General features: G+C 58.0%; 1 protein-coding gene across 1 annotated transcript in view; it reads left to right on the top strand.

The window, feature by feature from the left end:
• Nucleotides 1–1,219: 1,219 nt before the first annotated feature.
• SHISAL1 (shisa like 1) overlaps nucleotides 1,220–19,177 on the top strand; it is a 134,374-nt gene continuing 116,416 nt past the window's right edge. Inside the window, exon 1 of the mRNA XM_074375680.1 lies at nucleotides 1,220–1,524. The gene's annotated coding sequence lies outside the window, so the exon portion shown is untranslated. The remainder of the gene's footprint in view (nucleotides 1,525–19,177) is intronic.

Genomic DNA, 19,177 nt, shown 5'->3' with positions numbered 1-19,177 from the left:
TGCTCGGTGAGGGACAGCTGGACTCGGGTTCTCGGCGCTGAAGCTAAAGCACATTCAGCAAACACACACACACACACACACACACACGCACACGCACACATCGGTGCACTGCGAGCTGAGGCACAGTGGATAAGCAGACACTGATGGCCTTCCGTGCACCCAGCATCTTCCTCTTCATCACTGCAGCCCCGCCAGCTCCAGCCTGGCTTGCTGGAGGGGAGAGCAAGGCCCTGATGGGCTAAGAGACGTGCTGGGGCCCCCCACGTGGAAACGGCCAGAACCCGCTCACATTCTCCCTCGGGGCACCAGACAGATTCAGAAGGCAGGGGCGGGGGGTGGTCCCACGGTGCGTCCTGGCAGCTCATCCATGGTTTTGGGTCTGAGAAGATGATGTTTACGGCGCTGGGTGAGGGCAGTGCGCAGGGCCAGTGCTGGAATGGCAGAGGGGAATGTTCCGGGGTTGGCTGAGGGACCAGACGTAGGCTGGGGAGTAAGCCGGGCTTGAGGCCCCCCACCCACCACCAGGGGAGCCCCAGCACGGCCACCTTCGGGCAGGGCAGCTGGGCAGGCTCCTCTCCTGTCTAGACCTTGGACTTCACGTCTGTCAGGTGTGCTTACTCCTGGGAACTTGCGGGTCATTAGGGGACCAACAGCGGCTATCAGGGGTTCCCTTCCTTACTAAATATTTTCTGAGCACCTACTATGTACACCTGCTATGGAACAGACGCACCGGGGTTATGATGGTGAACAAGAAGACAAGGTCCCCACCCTCCTGTGTCCTCAGCCCAGTGGGGAGAAGCTCAGAATGGATGGTTATGGCTGTCCCTCGTTCTAGCCCATCCTCTGATCTCAGCCCTGCTCTGGACAGGGGTGCCTGCTGCCCTCCTCTTCCAGATGGATAAACAGAGGCAGCCTCAGGAGGGGAGCACCTCACCCAAACTGAATCCCAGCCTGGCCCCTGAGTCGGGGGCCATCCTCGCCAGAGGGTCTTGGAGACCCCCAGTTCAGCCCCACATTTTCTTGGATGAGAACAGAGGACCACATTCTCTAAGTGCCTCCATCTCTCCCAGAACATTCCCAGTAGGCGACAACTCAGCCCAGAATGGGCTAGTTTGAGCCGCTGGAAATCTCAGCTGGGATCTTGGCGTCTGGGGAAGGGCCGGGCTCTAAAAATAAACCACTCGCCTCAGCCTCAGCCTGGGAGCAGCCGGCGGGCGCCTGGTGAGTGAAAGCAGACGCCTGGCGCTCCCGGCAGAGGACAGTGGGCCTGGCCCGGCCGGAGCGGCCCTGCTCTGGCAGCTGGTCCCCGGGACAGGCTCGTGGCAGGTGGCAGCCAGGAATATTCGACCCCGGCTCCCGGAGGCCCCCCCACCCCCCACGCACACATCTCATATTCCCCATCCTGGGACGTGTGTCTCCCACAAAGCGGAGCCCGGGCTGCTCCCCAGGAAGGGGCCGGCGGCGGGCGCCTGGGACAGCTGGAGGTACCGTCCACGTGCTGGAGAGTGGCAAGCCTCAATGCAGGTAGGGGGACGTCTCCTCAGGCCCCGGGGGAGGTGAGCTGTGGGCCTGGGGGAGAGGGGGCCCTGGGGGGCTCTCTGTCCATCCTCAACTCCTGGGAGAACTGACGGGGCATTGGCTGTCCCTGGGAGGAGCCAGGATGCTGCTTCCCTCCCCCCTGTCCATGCCCCCAGCCTGGTGGGAAACAACAGGCCCTTTTCCGCTCTGAATACTCTCAGCCAACACGGAAATGTCAGAGTCCTGGGGGCTTAATTAGAAGAAGACTGCAGGTTAATGGGTTTGCAGAAACCAGGTTGAAAAGTTTCGAGGCAGGCGTCCTGCAGGGTTGCAAGGAGCCTGGAGCCTTCCGAGGAGAAATGGCTCCCTTTCTGGCTCCGGGGTGGGTGGGGGAAGACAGAGGACCCCGATCCTGTCCCCAGAGGGAGGCGGGCAGCCCGCCTTCTCAGAAGCACTGTCTGGGGAAGACTGTCCAGGACAATGGGGAGAAATTCTAGGGGCACAGGTTTGTCCGGGCAGGTCTTGAGATCCTTGACTCTGTATCATACTTCAAGGTTTGCAGAAAGAAACCTTTCAGTAAAAGGTTTTAGTAAAAGGTGGGGGCTGCTTTGGGCGCTGAGCTGGGCCTGCGGGGCCGGAGGTGAAGCGTGGGGACCAGTCCCCAAGCTCTGCACCTCTGTCTCCCGTGCTCCGAGGTGCTGTCAAATCTGATTTTCTGCTTAAACGGATTTCTGTGCCTAATCCCTGGGCAGGATATTCACCTACAGGCGAGGCGATTAGCGCTAATGCGGTCCCCTCCCCGCCCAGGATGGGGAAGGCGGGAGACGGGCTGGGGGTTGGGGCTGCTAGCTGCCTTCCCACCCCGTTCATCAGACCCTTGTGAGGGCTGCGGGGCCTTTCCTGGGCACACAGCAGGGAGTCACTTGGGGAGTGGGGTTGATCAGGATGAGTTTTCGCGGTCTGAGAGTGAGCTGGCCTCGGACACGTCTGACTCCCGCAGCCGCACTGGCACGGCTGGGCGGAGTGGTCCAGGTGCGCGGTTGCAGGAAGGAAGGCCGGCCTACGGAGGAAGGCTCTCTGTGGTGGTCAGTGGAGGAATGCTGGGTGGTCGCTGGGTCTCAGACTGAGCATGTCCTTCCTGCAAACACCCAAGGGCCCTCCAGGCCGGACGTGCATGCCCACCTACCCGCCGTCCTCTCTGCCGGCACCGTCCCTCGGAGTCAGGAGGGAGCTGATGCTGTTCAACCTTCTCCCACAGTCCCCCAGAACCTTGCTCAGGGGTTGCTGCCTTCTCATCTGCCCAGTAAACCCACCCAACCGCCCCCAGCTTCCGAACTTCAGTCCTCCCGCGTGGCCTGCGTCACCGGGACCAGCCACTGGGTATCGTCACCACCGGGCTGAAACCCTAACTTGGGCTTCTCTCGGTACTGCTGCTCCCCAGATGCCTGAATCTCAGGAAAACACTCGGCCCCCTAAGCCTCATTCTTGCCAGCCAGGTGGGGGTGATGGTGCCTTGGCTACGGGGCTGCTGGCTGACTAGCAGAGATTTCGGGCCGGAGGTGTGACCCAGACCCGGGGCAGCTTGCGGGGGAGGGCGCGTCATTTCTCCTGCATTTTCCCATGTGCCCTGAGGGCCAGGACTTGCCAGCACAGCCTGGCACACAGCAGGCGTGCAGTAGTGCTGTGCACACACACGCGCGCACATGAGGGCACAGCCGCTCTGGCTCTGACTTTCACACCAGCCCTGTCTGGCTAGGACCGTGGTGACAACACCTACGCAGTGTCCTCTTACCCCTCTCTTCTAGGTGCCGCCCTGGCCCCGCGCGGTCCTGACCACAGGGTAGGTTGCTGGGTTTGAGTCCAGGCGCTCGAGCCACCGCCCAGTGGGGTGGGTGCAGCTGCGGGAACGTACGAGACCCTAGGCCGTCGCAGGAGCCCGAGGTGCAGGTGCCAGCCTTCACTTGGGAACCGTATCCGTGTTCTCGTTTCTGGCTGAGTTGGCTCCTGTCTCACGTGCACACGCGGACACTCAGCCTCTGCCCCCAACTCCTGGGAAGCTGGGAGTGCCAGAGGCGGTGGCTGTCTCCAGACCCAGGATGAGGCCACAGGAAGCGCTGTAGCCGAGGCCTGAAACCCAGCATGTGCCTGCATTAGCAGCAGGGACTCCACATGGCAGTGACCAAATGCCAGGTCAGAACCACCTGCTTGACAAACACTGTCTCTCACCTCCAATCACCCGACTCTATTGCAAAGAATAAAATTCTGTACAAAGACGCAGCTCAGCAAAATGGAGCAACTGCATGTACATTACTCCTGAGAGGTGGGCAGAGGTGCAGCTCGAACCCGGGGGGCCTGCTGGCCGTGCTGACCAACCTGCACTCTGCTCACACACCCAGACACCTTGCTGTTCACACATCCCCCAGCTTCCCTGCTGGGGTAGAATCTGCCCCAGGGGTGCCTTGCTAGGTTGGCACGTTGTCGTTTCATCCAGCCTAATGCTGCCCCTCAGGGTTTGCCTCTGTGATTTCCCCACTCTGGACACATGCTCATCTCTGATGTATCGGTCAGCTCTTAATGTAACAATGCTCCATAACAAACAATCTCCAAATCTCCGTGGTTTACAGCAACCAAATGTGGATCTGCGGTTTGTCTGACCTTGGCTGGGTCTGCCTGGGCAGAGCCGGGTTCAGTGGCACTTGACTCCAAGCTGTATCCGTTTCGGGTCTGCCCTGCATTCTCATTCTGGGGTCTGATCTCCTCTGGATTGTGGCAGAAGAGCAAACCACCTCAGCTCAGGAAAGGTCTCTGCTCACTTCACTCAGCCATCGTCGATCTGCCAAGCCCCAAGTCTGTAAGGTGAGGGCCTAGACACCACCTACTCTCCTAGGAGGCACTACAAGGTCCCAGGGTGGAGGGAGGGGCAGAGACTGGGAATGAGGACTCCATCTTCCACATTTGCACATACCTCCCACACTCTCTGATTTATTCACATGCCATTCCCCTCCAGCCTGGGTGCTCCCTGAGGACGAGCATGACTGATTCTCCCTGGACCACAGGGCCCTGATGATGCAAATTATCACTGAGGCCAGGTCAAGTTCAGGGTCAAGTGGGGGTAGTCAACAGCCAGGTAATGGCATGGCTCCCAGCTAATGGGGTTGAGGGAGAGGAACAGAGCAGGGACAGGGAGGGCTTATGTGTCACTGAGGGGACAGGAAAGTCTTCACGGGGGAGGAACCCTGTAAAGGGATTTCAGCAGGCAGAGGAGAGTGGGCAGAGGGCATCCTGGAAGGGGCACTGCCCGGGCAAAGGCCTGAGGGCAGGAAAGCGGGAAACCTGGTCTGGCTGGTCCTGCTGCCTCTCGCTGAGCCAACTGTGGGCCCTCCCTGGCCTGGACGCTGCAGAGGGTGCAGCCCCAGGGCCCTTTCGAAGCCTGTTCTGTTGCCTCTGAATTCTGCCCTGAGAACCTCTTTAAGCTTCTCTGGCCCCAGCTCTAAATTAAGTGGGAACTGGGAACCTCTGATCTCATTACTCGAATTATAATTGTCCTTTTCTTAAATCATTCATGGTGGCAGAGCCTGGGGACATGGAGGCACTGGAGAATTGCCCAGCCAGCAGCGTGAAGGGGACAGTGGCTTAAAGGTCACTGACAAATACTCCAGTTCACATTAATTTGCAAAATAAAGAATACACCGTCCCAAAGCCCTTAGGCTATGAAGCTATTTAAATACCGGCAGTTCAAACACCGAAAGGGGAGAGGGGTTATTTTTCCAAGTTAAATACTCTCCTCTGTCTCCTGAGATTTCAAGACCCCAGGCAGAGAGGACCTTTAAGGAAATTAATCTTGTACAGGAGGCATTTGTTCAAGTCGGCTCTCCCCTCCCCACACTCAACCCTTCCAGGCAGAGCGGACCAGGAGACAGAAAGGCTGGGATTTAAGAACAGTTCAATGGGAAAAAAAATATGAAAATGAATGTATGTATGTATATGCAAGACTGGGACATTGTGCTGTACACCAGAAATGGACACGTTGTAATTGACTGTACTTCAATAATAATAATAATAAAAGAACCATTTAAAACAAACAAACAAAACAAAAAGAATAGTTCCAGTGTTGTAGCTGTGTGTCCCTGGGCACACCCCTTAGCCCCTGAGAACCTCCGTTTATCCATCTGTAAAATGGGCTGATGATCCCTGCTTGGGCCAATCCTCTAGGAGGGCAGGGAGAATCAAGGGGGAAGATGGGTGTCAAAATGTAAGGGGCACTGGCAGCCTGTGCACACAGGAGGAGACGGTGGAGGGGGCATGCAGCGGGGTGGGGGGGAAGATGGAGGGGGAGCAATGAAGGGTCCCAGAGCGAAACAGGGAGTGGGGAGTCAGCTAGGACCTATAGCTGAGAATCTGGAGGGAAATGGAGACCCAGTGACCACAGATATCACCTGCAGAGAGAGGCCCATGCTACCCATGCAGGAGTGAACAGCAGGGAACGGAGTCCTGAGAGGCCCTTGTGCCTCCTGGGGATGTGAGGGAATCACGTAAACGGGACCCGCCCTTCCCGAGTCTCAGGCCAGTTTGATGTCGCCTCCAGCTCAGAAAGGAAAGACCAGAGTCCACTTTTTTTTTTTTAATTTAAATGAATGATTGAACACAGAAGAGGAATAATATGGAAGCCAATTTAGGAAAACCTGTTAATTAGCTATCAATCACCAACCTGTGGTGAGAACTGGTTTCCTTTTCTCAATCATTGTCCTTGTCCTGCTTCAGAAGGGGGCCGTCATTGAGAGCCTATTCTGTGCTCGGGGCACTATACCGGGGGCGGAGGGGGGGGGGCTCTGGAGTTAGAGGACCTGACCTCTTACCAGTCACGAGTCCCCGGTGAGGGCTTGGCTGCCGCGTGCCCTTCCCAGCCTGGAAACGGGCGGTCTCACGGCTCCATGGTGAGGGCAGCGCTCGTTCACTTGCTAGAAGCACTTAGTCCGGCTCCAGGCACAGGTGGGCTCTCCAGGAAGTGCGGGCTGTTTCCCCAGGCACATCTCTTAGGGGACCTCACCAATCCTGGGTGACCTTGGCTGGTATCAGTGGCCCTTGGAGAGGGGACTGTGGCCTTGAAGCTTTGAGCTGCCTTTTGGTGGGTTTTCATATGAAATCTTTTATGGGGGAGCGTCTGTTGGGAGGAGATGGGAGGGTCTGAGGGAGGAGGCTGCCTGGTCTCCCACCACCTCCCGCTCACTGAGGGACTTGGAGTGACAACCTCTGCAGGGCCTCTGCCTCTAGAAGCCCATTTGGACCTGGAGGTGGTCAGACACCCCTCCCTCCAATTCCAAATCCTAGCTGCACAGTTGAGGAGAGCCCAGGGGCTCAGGGTCTGCCCTCCTCAGCCTCCCTCCCTTCCAGGGAGCATCCCTGAGCCTGCTCTGGGCGGGGCCCCCGCAAGCGAGCACCCCAGGAGTACAGAAGATGGTTTCTTGGAGCCACCAGCCTGGTGGGGCCACACAGGGTCTCCCTGGGGTCTTGCAGGGGTCCCTCTGGGCCGCCCCCACCCCATGCGGTCAGTCCTGGCTCTCTCCCCACCTGTCTCTGTCTCCAGACCCTCCACCCTCTTGTCCTGCCTCCTTCTCTCAGCCTGGAGTGGCGCTGAAATAAAGTGAAGTATCCTCTTCAGCAATTTAAACGTATTAAATGTTCGCCAGCACACGTGGGGTATTTTCTCTCTTTCTGTCTCTCAAAAACAGGCAGCAAAAGCCGCCGAGGCGAGTCATTGGTTCCTTTCTCCGGCCGCCCTCCCGGCAGAGGCCCCGGCACTGGGCGTTCACACTGCTCCTGTCGACTTGGCAGGAGGCTCTTAACGCCTGGAACCCGCAGGTCTGGGGCCCTGGGGCCTCGGCGGGGTCCGGCAGCCCCTCCCAAGCCCCTCGTCCCCTTGGGCTCCTTTGAGAACTTGTCACTCCAGGTGATGGTCACGCTGGCGACAGGGGTTCATGGTCATTTTCTAGGTGGGACCCTGGGCTTCAAGGGGCAGGGGCCAGAGCCACCTGCAGTGTGTCGCAAAGCTGGGGCTTGAGCCTCTACACAGAGAAGCATTAGGGGCAGAGTGACTGATGAGGGTCCTGACACAGGTGATTCCTCCACCAGATGTGGCCGCCCCCCTGGTCAGCCCCGGCCGGGCACTTCCTTCCGGAGTGTTCCATTTGGTCATCCCCACCTTGCAGATGAGGTCCAGGGGGAGGAAGGGCCTTGCCGGGCCAACAGCAGGTAGCAGTGGCCAAATGGGAACCCACGTACGCTCTGCGGGAGCGGTTTGCCTGAGGAGCTGCCCAAACGCACTGGTCAAGTGCACGGGGTGGTCCAGAGCTGAGTGAGCCCGCGCCGCGTGGACGGAACTCTCAGAGCCCAGGTCTCCCGAGGTGCTTAGGGGATTGGAGGAGGCTCAGAGGCATGAGGTCCTGCAGGCCTGGGATGCAGGCAGACTGAGACCTGGACGCCCACCAGACCTCCCTGACCACAGCGGCCTTGGCCAAGCCGCTCTGTCCTTAGCTGTACAGTGGGATGGTGTCACCAACCTGGCACAGAGGCGGAAACACTGCTCGTCCCACGGGCACGTCAGCTGGAGGGGCAGGCCCCACAGGTACACAGCTCCCCAGGCACCCAGGCACCCCAGGCTCTTTCCCACTCCAAGGTCTTTGCGCATGCTGTTCCCTCTGCCAGGAACACTTTTCCGTCCGGTCCCCTCCTTCTCTACCGCCAAACGCCCCTCCACCATCCCTCTGCCACCACCAGCCTCGGCACTCGTACCTGGCACACAGCTGGGCTCACGCCTCCATTCTTGCTGTTCCCTTTGTTCCGAGGGCACCTGTCTTCTTGGTAAATATCTACTCCCGATTCAAACACCACCTCCTCCATGAAGCCGTCCTGATTTCCTCCCTCTTCCCCAGCAGACCTGTGCAGGCTTCTAGAAAGGCACTGGTGACACTGACCCTGTGGAGGACACGGGTCTTTCTCTGCCAGGGTAGGGGACTCCTTGAGGGTGGGGACAGTGGCTGATGGAGCCTGACACGGAGGAGCTCTGCTCAAACAGTGACCATTATTACCATGACACAGCAATGCTACCGTGACGTGGGGAAACGTCCAGCAGGTCCTCCCAGAGAAAGAGAATCTTGTCTTTCTCCTCTCAACTTCTCCATCTCTCACACCCCTAGGGAGAGTCCGCAGTAAACGGCTGCTTCCTGAATTTCTGAGCTGTAGACTCTTTACAGAGACTGGGCCACATGGGGCCAAGAGATTCTTTTGGGTTACATTACGTCGTTGTTAAAAACCAGGAATTCTGCCTCCGAGATGCCTCCCAGCCTGCACTGAACCCCAGATGTCACTGTTGGGGTGAGTACCCACTACCCCTGTAGACCAGGCCAACTGAATACAAAATTGAACCCTCTCCACTTCCTGGCAAGGAGCAGAGAGGCTAGAAATCCCTTCCTGCCTCTCTGCCAGAGTGCCACAGCCTCCCTCCCGCAGTAAGCCCTTTGGGGTTTGTGTCTCGGAGCCAAACCGTCCTCTAAATGCAACTTCCAAGCTGTGTGATCTCTTCAAGATCAGTCACTCGAAGGGACACGCCGCTGCTGTCGGGTTCCTACACCCGCTGCCAATTAGCCTCCATGGAGGTCTGCAGAGGGAGCGGGCCAGAGTTGATGAAAGACCAGGAGACAATTAAAGCTCATCGTGCCTCCTTGCAAGTGCTGTCCTGCTCCGGAGAAGAGCCTGGGTGTCATCTAGCTGCTTCATGGAAACCCTCTGCGTTTTTAAGACGTACTTTCCTAGGACCTGCCATCCAGAATCAAGGAACAGGGTGGGCAGAGCTGACAGGATGGAAGGGCAGCTGCAAAGACGCCAGCTCAGTCATCAATTGATTTTCAGGACACAGAGGAAAGAGTGCAGGCTTTGTAGCCTGACTGAGTCAAGCTTATAGCCCCACTCCAGCGCTTAGAAGCTGTGTGGCCTTGGGCAAATGACTCCAACAATCTGAGCCTCAAGTGGCCTCGTCTGTAAAGCGAGGCCCAGAATGTCCATGCCGTGGAGCGGATGGGACGGATGACCAAGTGAGAGGAGAGGGCAGCAGATGGGCTTGGTGCCCTGCGGAGGCTCAGGGAGTGGCGACGACGGTTAGCAGGGTCTGCATTCTAGCCAGGTGGGATCAGCCGACTTGGCCAGGAGTGAGTCCCGGATGTACCCCTGTGAGCTGGGGCCAGTCCCTTGATGTCTGAAATACAGAACTGGTAGTGCTGTTCAGGGCTATTGTATGGGTCTTATGAGATGACATAGGTGAAGATGCTTTGCAAACTGTAAAGTGTTGTGCAAATATCATAGACAGTTGCTAGCAATGATCTGTGTAGCCCAGGGCGGCTTTGGTGCTAAGATATGCTTTGGGCTGATGTCGGATTGCTCAGTGGGCTCTCCTGCAGGTATGGCCAGCGGTTAGGAGGATGTGCTATGAATGTGGACCACCTGGGCTGTGTGATCTTGTGTGAGTTACTTAACCTCTCTGTGCCCCAGGTGTGCCTCAGCTGTAACACGGTAAAGCTATCACATTTGACTTAATAGCTATACAGAGCCTTGCCCTCAGCAAGTGCCTGGTAGACCGACTCTAACGGCCATCATTCTGGGACATTATGCGTTTTCTCTCCGGTGCCCTTGGTCTCCCTTGCCAATTTTAAGACTCACGGCCCCTCCAGTCCACCCTCTGCACGTCAGCAGCAGTGTCTTTTTTCTGGAAGGCACCTGTCATCATATACTTTCCAGCTGATCAGCTATGCATAACCCACCCTTCCCACTTCAGACGCAGCCCGACCCCTTTCCGGCCTCTCCACCTCTGCGGCCCCACCCCCGCCACTGTCTGCTGTGCTCAGAGAGACAGTCCCGTGGCGCTGAGCCTTTGCACATGCTGTTGTCCCCTCCAGAGCCCCCACCTGGTCTCCTTCACACTTGCTGTCTCCTCAGTCAACTAATACTGTCACTATATGCATTTGCAGTGAGGAAGCTGAGTCTGAGAGGGGAAACAGCTCGCATAAAACCCTGGAACCCAGAGATGCCAGGGGAGGGGCTGGGAAACAAGCCCGCCTCGATTCTGTAGGGGAGGAAGAGATTTCCCTCTACCCTTCTGGGTTCTTCTGGCTGGTCTAAGAATGAAATGGACACGGGACAGATCAACAGGAGAAAGACGACGTTTCAGGAACATGAACACACGGGAGAGGCCCAGGAGAACTAACCCCCCACGTGGCAGAAACGCCTTCATTACACATCATCTTCAGCTAAAGACAGAAAAGGATGCTGGGGGGGGTGTGGTTTGGGACTTCAAAGAGGAGGAAGGCAATTTACACGGAGATGGAAAAGCCAATGTTTGGAAATAAATGTTTGTGGTTCTTGCAGAGACAGTGAGGCACAGAGTAGACTCATCTCTAGGCCTGGGTCCCCCCCACCCCAGCCCCCTTCTTTGCAGGCATCTCTGGCAATGGCTCTATTCCAGGAACAGGACCTTTATCTAAATTCTTTAGGCAGCTGAGGGGAGGTAAAAAGAAAGGCTTCCCTGAGTCTCCTGCTCCTTAAAAACAATTACCCTAAATTAATCCTCGTGGTGGAGACAAATTTTGGGGTGGGAGATTTTGCTCCCAGCACTCCCAACCCCCACAGCCCCTGGCCACACGGACAAGCTCCCGGGGCTGGTGCAGTCCATAGGCTGAGCACCTGCGGGGGACCTGGCGCCGTGGTGTTTGTGAGGATGCAAACTCAAGTCCCAGGTGCAAGCTGGACCCCAGAGGGCGGGCCCCAGAGATACCAGCCCGCCTTGTTCACCACATCAAACTGCGAACTGCTGCTACTCCGAGGGTCCCCTACCCCGGATTCCTCCCGGGGACTCCTGTCCTCTTGGGTCTATACCCTCAATGTGCACATCCGCCCCCACAAGCTGCAGTCACACGAGACTGTATCCTGTCCCCAGGTTCTCTGGGCATTCAGACCCCTCTCTGCTTTGCCCGGGCTGGTCCCTCCTCCCCGTTCCTCTCCCCTGGGACGCTTGTTAAAATCCCACCCCTCCCCGAAGGCGCGGCGCAGCAGTAGGAGCCGCCCTTCCTGTGCGACCCCAGCACTTCCTTCAATTTCCAGGTCAGTGCTTCTGCTCTGTCTCCAGACTGCAGACCCCCAGGCAGGGCTGAGGGCTCGCCCCTCCGCTGGCTCCCCATGGCTACAGGGCCTGGCTGGGTGGCCACGGAGAACAGGGCACCGCAAGAAAGGACAATCATCTCACAGGAAAAACGGGAGGGCAAGGGACACCCTTGCTGAGTGTATGACGTTTAAGCCGAGACCTGCTGGAGCTGGCCAGGGGAAGTCAGGGAACAGCATCCCAGGGAGAGGGAACGGCATGTGCGGAGACCTGGGGACGGGCTGGTGTGAGCTCACCTGCTGTCACCCGGATTCTCCGAAATGCTGGGCTCACTAGCACGGCGAAATAGATCTCCTATGTCATCCCATGTACAGTCAAGAAGGCTGAGCTCGGGGATACAGAGTGACTTGTCGATGGTCACACAGCAAAGGCAGAGGGGGCACAGAGGCAGACCTGGGACCCCACCCCCTGCTATTTCCACCCCAAGGCATGGCCTGCATAGTGTTTGCATGTGGAGCTAGCAAATATTGGATTCTCTGCTCTTAGAAGCAGAGAAGCCCCACCCTTAGGAGGCTGCAGGTGCCCAGCTGCCCTTGCTCGGCTGGGATGCCGTGGGCCTTCTTAAGAAGTGAATGTTTAGCATCCATTATTTCCTGACTCACTGGCGTCATTTTGCCTCAGCGAGCACTTCAGAACTGAGTATTTCCTCCAAGAGCTGCAGGCAGCTCCCCGAGGAGCCGGTGCGCTCTATTTCTGCCTCACTCCGTGATGCTGCGTTTCTGCAGTTGGAAGGCTTCTGGGCTCTGATGATTTTTTAATGCATTTATAATCGAATTGAATTTCCAACGCTGGGGGAGCTCCTGGATGCACTGGTCCAGGATCAGAGAGCCTCCTTGTAGGAGCAGTGCTTGCATCTCAGCCTTCACCTGCTGCCAGTACCACCTGGGGACAGCCAGCCATGGTTTAGGGGACCACAAGGGATGGCCTTGTCCTCTGCAAGAGGTGGTGCTGGAGAATGGGCAATTGGGCTGCTTGGGTTCAAATCCCAGCTCTACCGTCTACCAGCCCTCCAACTCTGGGTGAGCTAATTCACTTGTCTGAGCCTTGGTTTTCTCATCTGTAAAATGGGCAAAATGATGCAGGTTTTCCACGAGGAGTGAATGAAATAATCCTCTAGCAGTTCTCAGCATGGGGCATGGCGCAGGCTGAGCACCCACAAGCGCTAGCTGTCTGTGGGGATGTAATTCTGGAGTACACACGCAGGGCCAAACTCATCGCCATCAAATGGCCCAGCGACCAGGGATCCGTTCCAGCCCCGGGGCCTGAGTGAGCCCTCTCCCACCCGCCTCACCCTCTTCCTCCATGGTCTCACGCCTGCTTCCTCGCTGGACCTCACACATCCCTGGGCCCGTCCGGCCTCAGGGTTTGCACTTGCTGTCTCCTCTGTTCCTTTCCCCTGCTTGCCCACCCCTCCCCAACCCCAGGGCTGGCCCCTCCTCATCCTCAGGTTCAGCCTTGCTGCCACCTCTTGGAGAAGCCTCTTTGACCCCTCCGTGCTTCTCTGTGCAGCAGCCACTATGACCCCCGTCTCCTCCTCTAACATTAAGTCTGCGGCAGCTCACTCTGGAAGCAGGCCGGCCACTTCTTTTCAGTTTCTCCCCACCTCTCCTTTTTAATTAAAAAAGTTACATATGCACATGATTATGTATTATGCATATGCAAATCTTACAGAACTGTGTAGAATGAAGAGTAAAAGCCGCCTCCACTCCATCCCAGCTCGCAGACCCTCTCCCGTGAGCTAGCGGCTGTTCTCCGCTTCCCTTTATAACTTTAAATAATACACTTCCACCTCTTTCTTATCGACTTCACACAGTATCTGTGGCTGCTGCTCTGAAATGCCGCCTCCTTCACCCACGCTCCCCCCACCCCCTGCCTCTCCACCCCCCATTGGTATTTGCTCCTCGGCACCAACTCCATTGACTCCAGGATTTACAACATAGACTTCCGGTTATGGTCCTGGCCCTGCCATCGCCTCTGACTCCAGTCTCCTCTGCCTGTATCTTCCACACCAAGCCAGCAGCCAGAGGGAGCTTACCGGGTCAGGACTCTCCTCTGCTTAAAATTCCCGACACACACTGATGGCACTTTCAGTCCAGCTCAGACTCAGCTGTGCCCTCCAGAGCAGTGTGACCTGGCCCTGGGGTCTCTGTCACCCTCCATGTCCCTCTCCCCACCCTCCGGGACCCCCAGCCCAGCCTCACTGGCCCTCTCTCAATTCCTCGAGCCTGGTCCTGCACCGGCTGTTCCCGGGGCAGGAAGCCTGTCCACCTGCTGCTCCTTGCCATTCTCTCCTGGCTTTACATCCACCCCTGGGCGCCGCCTCGCACGTGTCCATTCTGGGGCGCTCCCTCCAAATGCCCTCCACCCGACGGCTCTGGGCAGTTCTTGGTCACGCTGGTGTTTCTCTCCTGTGTTGCTGCGTTTCCTTTTGACCCCCTGCCCCAACCACGGGAGGAGGAACCCATCACCCCAGCACTTCTGACTCTCAGTGGGCACTGGGCAGAGTTAAATGAACCCACGAGCAAAAATGTCAACCTCAGTTTCTCAATTTGCCAACTCCGGGCAGCACTGAGGGGCGAAACACACCCCTCGCCTCCTCATCCCCTGCTGCTCCTCCACTGGGGCTGCTCCACTGGCCAGGGGGCAGAATCTATGATCCAGGGGAAACAAACGATAATCATCTGTGTGTGCTTTGTGGTGGATCACGTCTACAGCAGGGAATTAATAAATAGGGCTTATGAAGTTAGCACCCTATAAATGTTATTCCCTGAGGAGCCGAGAGGTGTGACTGGACTTGCAGACTAGGAAGCGTGATCCCAACTCTTGAAAACACGCCTCTGGGTGGAGAAACTGCCTGGAGCCAAGCACCATGGGCACCTTGTGCCCTGCCTTGGGGTGTCTGCTGCCCCCGCGGCCTCGGCAGCCCCAGCCCCCGGTTTGATCACAAGCAGCTGAGCGCGTGTGCACGCGCAGCCCGGGCTCAGGTGTGCATGCAGGGCGTGGGGTCAGCCAGCCGCCCTCCTCCTGATGCGTGGAAGCCTTCGTCCTGCGGATGGCTCAGCTTGTGCAGAGCTTGGTTCAAAACCTCTGCCTTCCGGACTTTGCGGACCTTGCTCTGCTGTCTTCCAGGATGTCTTCCTGGCCGATGGGGAGAAATCTGACCCGTGCACGCGCTGGTGTGGGACTGCGTTCTCGCAGAGTGAGCTTTTAGGGTGTCCTCTTCTTGGTGCCGTTCTGAATTTCACCGGGCGTGGGTGTTTGCCCAGTGTTAGTCCTGCTCCATTCTCACCGCACGTTTGATCTGTAAACGTGAGTCTGGCTGCAGCTCGCGGGACACGTTACTTCCATCGCTATTTCTTAAGCTCTGGTTTCTCTTCCTCCTTGTCCCCGCGCTCCCGGGAGCTGCTCCCAGATGCTCGTGAATCTCGAGATCAAATGTCCGCCTCCCTAGGCCCCTCTGCTCACTCCTGTCCCTTATGTCACTTTGTCCTGCGTTCGGAGGTTCCTTCACGGGGGTTTCTTCCAGAACACCAGCCTGAACTCCTGGTGAGCCCATGTGGTTATTAACGCGGCTGTTGGGCTGTTTCTGTGAATGTCAGAGCTCTTCAGCGTTCTGAACATTCGCCCGCTCTGTCCTGCCTTTCTCCCCTCCCATCACTCAGCACCCAGGCAGGACCCGCCCAGGGACTCTGCCCCTGGGTTGGGGGAGGGGAGGACGGTCAAAGGTCACAGTCACCAGCAATTCTGGTTAATAAGAGAGAGGAAGACCAGATGAGTCCCCCTCATTCCAAATGCACCCCCGACTACTGCAGCCTGACAGCCCCAGCCTTTGTTCTCTCTCCAGGGAGACCCATGCTTCTTCTCAGCCTGGCTGGGCTTCACTCTCCTCCAGTCTCTCCAGCCTGATGCTTCTAACCCTCAGGGGAGCCATCTGCAGGTCCCTTCCTCCCGTGCCAGCCCCGCTCGGCGTTCATCCTCTCCACCTGCATGTGTTGGGTTCTTAGCAGCCCAGGACGCGGAGGGCGAGGTCCCAGAGCCCCGTGTGCCGAGTTGGGCGGGAAGCCTGCCCGAACAGCGTGACTTGGCTATTTTTCCTGGCAAGTGGATTGACGAGGGTTTTGTTTCTTTCCCCCAAAGTGAATATTAAGGGCTTGCTTTTCTCCCCAGCTTAATTGGAAGGACCCAGGTGCCTGTCACCCAGTCGTCTGTCGAGCATGGGGGTTCACCCACTCCCTGGACTGGGCCGGGCGGGACGCGGGCCGGGGGAGACAATGGGTTTGTTTGTCTTCTGGACAGTGGTCAGATGGTGGCCTGCCCGCTGCGTTATTGCTCTGTTTCCCAGCCTGGAACCCCTGGCCGGGGTGAGGCATTGCCTCCATGCTAGTTTGCTTTCTGGGACCCCATCCTGGGCAGAGTTTGGGGAGCCTCCTGCTGCCCCCACCCCCGGCATGAAGTGTGCTACCCCACAGCGCCTGTTCCCGAGGCCCCTGTGCGTCTCCTGCCCAGAACGGTGAGGGCCCCAAAGGCACATGGCTCGGGCCAGCCTGCCCGGCTTCTCCGCTCCTGCAGCGCCTGGGGCTCAGGACGCGCCTCTGGACCAGCAGGAACATCCCTGTTCTCACTGTCGTCAGTGAGTCTGCAAGGGGACAACCAGGGTCTCATGGAAAATTACCCAGAGGGACCAGAGGGCAGGCAGGAAGTACCGGCCAGGAGCCCCGAGCAGTGCCTGTGCCTCTGCCCGAGTTCCTCCAAACCCCCAGGTCCGGCGCTCTTCCCACCCACCTTCAGACGAGGACACACACCGTGCTCACAGGGGCAGGCAGGTGGCAGAGCCGCCAGGCCCACCTGTCAGCCTTCAACTCCATCAGTGGAAAAACTCTATGTAACTGACATCTTGCAAAGACCATTTACTGGTGCCTGAGACCCACAGAAGGGAAAGGGGGCTGCCTGGAGCCACCTGGGGGCGGCTGTCCAAGGGGCTTGGGAGGCTAGGAAGGGGGCCCACAAAGACTGGGTTTGGGGAAATGGCAAACAGCTGGAGTAGCTGGAACGGAGCTCAGGTGGAGGAGAGGAAGGGGCTGAGGCTGGGGCTTGGCTCTCAGAGGCTCGAGTGACACAATCAAGTCTGCATCTTAAAAATCACTTTGTGCATAGAGGGAAGGGTGACAGGAATGTCACCTGCAGGAGCCCAGGCCAGTGTCAGCTGGCACTGAGGGCTCTGGGGTGGCCAGACCTGGAAGCCGGACTCCCGTTTCCTCTTGTTTCCCTTTCTCTGCCTCTTTCTTCCTTCCAGTGCCTACCTCTACCCACCCTGTGTCCCAAGGGAACAACCAGGATGTAGGAGAAAGAGAAGATTGGCCAAGAATCACTAGACTCTGCTTTAAAACTGACTTTCAACATGCTGTGCGACCTTCAGGAAGTGACTCGACTTCTCTGAGCCACAGCTCTTGTCTGTCTGAAAATGCAAACAGTATTCCTGCCACCAGAAGCTATTGTGAGGGCCCAACAGGTGATAAATGAGAACAGAGCTTGTGACCTGGAGGCAGATGACTGCAGGGAGGCGGCTCATCAGGGCCACATCAGCATTCATCAATTCTGCCATCCATATGGATGTCTTGCCCTGGAGAAAGAGGGGGAGGGAGGGTGGCCGGCCACCCCTTCTGGCCTCTCCCATTGGCCGTGGGCTCCAGGTTCAGGCCATCAGCATTCGGATGTGATCAGTTGATTTGATTCATGTACCTTCTACTCAGCACCCCTCCACAGAGGGGACTGTGGGCTGGAGGCATTATAATCAAGTTGGAGGGAAGCTGACTGCATTAATGAAAATCATTACACTCCTGGCAGCTAATCTGGGCGGAGTTGACAGGGAATGACTGTGAATTCCTCCTTTGACTGTTCTGTTCTCCGGCGAGAATACTTTCAAATGGCCTGGGGGTTGGGGGAGGCCGAACTCTCACAACCACCCGGCCCTCCCCAGTGCGTTGCAGATAGCGGAGGGGGGCGCGGAGCCCGCCTACCTTTCCCAGCTGCTGTCCGCACATCCCCCTCCCCAACCACCTCTGTCCATCCTTCTCCTTCTCAGGAAGGCTGCTCAGGCTCTAACAAAGCCCCCCTGCCAGATGCCAGCTCCAGGCCTCCTCACGGGTGCTGGACCGAACTTCCCGAGACCCACTTCGGCCCAAGTCCTTCCCTCCTGCTGAAAACTCTTCCGTGGCTCCTCGCCATCCCCGGGGTTAAAACCCACACGCCTGCGAGGGCCCGTCTGCTCTGCTCCCCCAGCCCACGCCCCCTCCCGCTGACCTCAGCAGCCCCTCCCTGAACACGATCCCGTGTCCGGGCCTCAGCCACCTGGACGTCCACCCCTCCGTGCCCTTGCCCGCCCTGCTTCCTCCACCCGGACTCCCTCCCTCCCTCATTCCCCTGGTCAACTCCTGCTTGACTTTTAATACTCACCTCCTGCCTCCGTTTCCCTGGGAAGCACCTCCCAGTTCCCCGGCCACCCCCACGGCCACCCGTCCACTCCTCGGGGGTCCCGTGGCCGCCTGCAGGTCCCTCTCCTCCCCAAGCTCCAGCTAATCTATGCTCATCCGTGCTTTGTGCTTGTCTCCCCAGACCGATTGGGGTTCCCCGGTTCACCCACTTCTGCGGCCCCAGGGACTGGCTCACAATAGGTGCCCAGTGAGGAGCTGCTGTCTCCGAAAACTTTGCTGGGCAGTGGAGACCGCCCCTCGAGGAGCCCCCAGCGTGGCCACAGACACAAGACCCCAGCGGTTGCCACCTGAGGCCAGGGCAAGAGGAAACAGCAGAGTCATGGCGATGCCGGCATGTGGCCTCTGCGTTCCTGACATCTCAAGGCTGCAGGCAGCTCTGAGCTTAGCCTGTCCCCCACCCCATGCGCACATCAGGCAGAAGTCACACACCTCACCATCTACTCAGGCAGGCTATTCTTACGGAGGACAGCTCTGCCTTCCAGAAAGTTCCTCCTTAGATAGAGCCCCCTCCTGAGGGGCTTCCCCATCACTGTCCTCCAGGCGCAGGTGGGCTCCGACTCCCCGTGAAGGCCATCTGACAGGAAGGCATCCAGCTTTGCCGCACTGGTCTCTTTCCAAAGTGTGCGCGCTGGCGGGGGAGGTCCTCCCGCACTGGGGGTGCGGAGCCTCCTGCCTTCCCCACCCACGGCCGTGAGGGAAGGGCTGCGGCTTCGCGCTGGCCGGTGCTGGGCCCCTCCCCAGCCCGGGCTTTTCCCACTCGCTGGTGGAAACCATCCTCCGAAAAGAAATGGGTTTGAGTCCCACGGCTGCCGCTTACCCACAAGGTGAACTCCAGGAAGTGCCCGCAGCTCTCTGAGCTTCAGGGGGTGGCAGCATCACCTGGGGGGTCTGTTAGCACCAGGCAGCAAGTGAGTATCAAAGCCCAGCTCTGGTGCCTTTCTGGGTGGGGAAGTTTAGCACCTAC

The sequence above is a fragment of the Camelus bactrianus genome, chromosome 12, assembly GCF_048773025.1.
Source record: "Camelus bactrianus isolate YW-2024 breed Bactrian camel chromosome 12, ASM4877302v1, whole genome shotgun sequence".
In the NCBI taxonomy this organism is placed as follows: domain Eukaryota; kingdom Metazoa; phylum Chordata; class Mammalia; order Artiodactyla; family Camelidae; genus Camelus; species Camelus bactrianus.
This window is presented reverse-complemented; position numbering and strand designations above follow the sequence as displayed.